Below are 2,730 nucleotides of genomic sequence, written 5' to 3'. Positions count from 1 at the left end.
GGTATTGTTTTCTCTTAGGGGTCTACACTCAATCCGTGAGAATGGGTAGGATGTAAGCATTATCAGTGGGTGCACCTTAGGCACAAAAAGAAGAAGAAAAATCCCCCACCAAGGCTTGTGATGATAGTATATCATGTCACTATTATGTACTCGTTGGAGCGATTAATTAAAAGAACCGGTACTTAAAACTATCCCCAATGCTATACATTATTTGTGATATTAATTGTTCGCCATTCATCTTTATGAACTAAACAAATAATACTACTCAAAAGCGGATGTGCCCTAGCTCAATGTACAGATAGTTGTTCACTTAATGAACAGATAGCTGCTCACTTAATGTACAGATAGTTGTTCACTTAATGTAGGGAATTTGAAGTCGTCTCTCCGAAAACATTTCTCTAAATCACATAACATATAGAATGCCTGGTCAATTGTTGAGTATTCCCATCCTCTAATAGTCCCTCATCCCTTCTAACATTGGATTGTCAATGGTTTCGACAGATAATGAGAAAAGCTCCACTGGGCAGGACAGAGCTTGAGGTGTAGCTGCGATGGGCCGATGAACTTGGATCGGAACTGGACTAGAATGATTGTGTATGCCTTCATATGTGGTCACAACAAAGGAAGGCGCGTCTGTGTCTCGCTCTACATGCTTCCTTACGTGACAATGTTTGTCTGTGCATTTGTAGTAGCCCCTGCAGTATCGCTGATCGTTATTTTCATAGCGCGTTCAATCTTTCTATGTATGGGGAGCAACCTAAGCGAGGAATGCTTTCTTGTGCACGAACATTTTCTGCACGTATATCTTTTTGTTGTAGACTCGGTATATACTTGCTGAGCTTCTTTATACCAAAGCCTTGCAAGAAATAGGTAATGAACACGAATGTTTTTGCAATTGAGGAGATTACCTGGGGAATAAACTGTTCTTGAGAGTTTTCTGACCGTATTTCCGCCATTTGTATCCATCATCAATAATGTCTACATCGCTCCTCGTTTTCAGAGCGACTTTAGGCCCGCGAACTTTCTTAGGTTTTGGAATACGTGGTAGCTTTCCCCTGCACATCAGCAGCAGATGCAGATCTACATCAGAATTTGGCATCCTGTAGTTATAGAACTTTGCAGCGAACATATACAATAGGAGTATGTATAAGATCCAAATACTAGCATAGACAAGTTCAGTCATGCACGTTTTTTACATCTGCAGGCGCCATTTTTCACGTATCTGCAGTAGGCATAGTAAGTAGACTAGATGAAGAACTAACATGTTTTCAAAAGTTCTAAGAACGTTCGGTTCTCTATAGTACCCGAGATGCCATCCGATTGAGTTCCCCAGATAGAGTTTCAATATACCTTGCTTTCTCTCGCTTGTGCCGCAGCTCAGTATCTATTTCTGAGAAAGATCCCTTGCTATCCTGCAGATGCTTCGTTGCCGTGAAAGAGTCCTCGTTCGTTGCTTTGCATGAAGCTTGGCTGCCGGACGATGCCAAGTCACTCCTCCACTTTGTATTAACTGCTTCCGCCACAGCCCGGTCATGAAAACGCAGCGGTGTACGTCCCTCAAGCTGAACCTTTAGATTCCGAGGGTCTTGGGAAACGGTACATATCCTAGGAAGGGACTGGGAAGCCAGGGAAAACAGTTGATCATCAAAGCTGTTATGTAGGGCTTCCGTGCCGTACGCAAGAAGATACGTGGGTTTCGTTGGACGGAGTTGCTGGAGGGAAACGGAGGGCAGATTGACTACCCCCTGAAAATCCTGGTCCAGGGCAAGGTCTCCTTCGGAGATAGGTACACTAGCTGTATTGCGCCTGAGTTGAGGAGAACGAAGGGCAGGAAATAGTTGGGCATGCGAAGGTAGGTCGTGTAATTTGTGATGGGATTCAAAGGAGGCAGGCTGGACTAGAGATGGGTGTGTATACTTTTCGTCCTCAGAGAACGTGTGTAGATATTGGAGCCAGGGGGCTTCTGGATCATCCATAGATTCAAGGTTGTGGGAAGAAGTATCATCCATAGATTCAAGGTCGTGGGAAGAAGTATAGGGAAACCTGTGGTGTTCCATGGTGGACGTAGAGATGTTCGAAGTGTTTGAGGTATTTGTGATACGAGAAAAGACGAGGCTTTCTTCTTTCTTTAATTTGAGGGCTCCATTTTCGCCTGTGAGAAATGGTGAGCCGTTTTCTCGTTGAAAAAAGGGGCTTTCCTTGAGATGAATGTCCAAATGCCATCCTTCTACCTCACAAGATTTTCTTGCAGCAACCTCAGAAATTGTCGTGTAACCCACAGTAACACACAGCATCACCTTTGACGTGGAGGCACAACCCCTACCTAGCCTAGATACCAATTAGTACTACATGACATCAAGATCTAATAAGGGGGACTAAAATATGGCAGCTCAACATCTAAATTGAGAACCACCTACAAAGCAAGGCTATTTTAGCTTGTTTTCCAAGTCTTGGACCTAGCAAGTTCACATTGACTTCCAAATACTTATGAGCTAGCCTTGGCCTTGCCGAGAGACAAGTAGCAAGAAGATAGAGCAACTACCAAGTTGATTGCAAGCAACTTAATTTCGATCCAATTTTTGGTTTAAAAAGGCATCCCTTTTGTTTCTCAACGTCGAGGTACATTGACTAAGCTGCTTGGTTTTCTTTGCATCGTTTAGGAAGTTTGCAGGTTTTAAAGAAGATCAAAGACCTCGTATGAAATGCACGTCGAAGTTGGACCTTCATGCA

General features: G+C 43.4%; 1 long non-coding RNA gene across 1 annotated transcript; it reads right to left on the bottom strand.

Moving 5' to 3' along the window:
- Positions 1-471: 471 nt before the first annotated feature.
- Positions 472-1,508, bottom strand: LOC147884193 (uncharacterized). The gene is made up of 3 exons (XR_015543613.1): positions 1,351-1,508; positions 909-1,055; positions 472-695 (listed from the first exon to the last, which is right to left on the bottom strand). It is a non-coding gene; the product is annotated as an uncharacterized LOC147884193 (long non-coding RNA).
- Positions 1,509-2,730: the final 1,222 nt, after the last annotated feature.

Source organism: Dipteris shenzhenensis, chromosome 27 (genome assembly GCF_047967505.1).
Source record: "Dipteris shenzhenensis isolate YYH24624 ecotype China chromosome 27, Dip_SZ_1.0, whole genome shotgun sequence".
In the NCBI taxonomy this organism is placed as follows: Eukaryota; Viridiplantae; Streptophyta; class Polypodiopsida; order Gleicheniales; family Dipteridaceae; genus Dipteris; species Dipteris shenzhenensis.
This window is presented reverse-complemented; position numbering and strand designations above follow the sequence as displayed.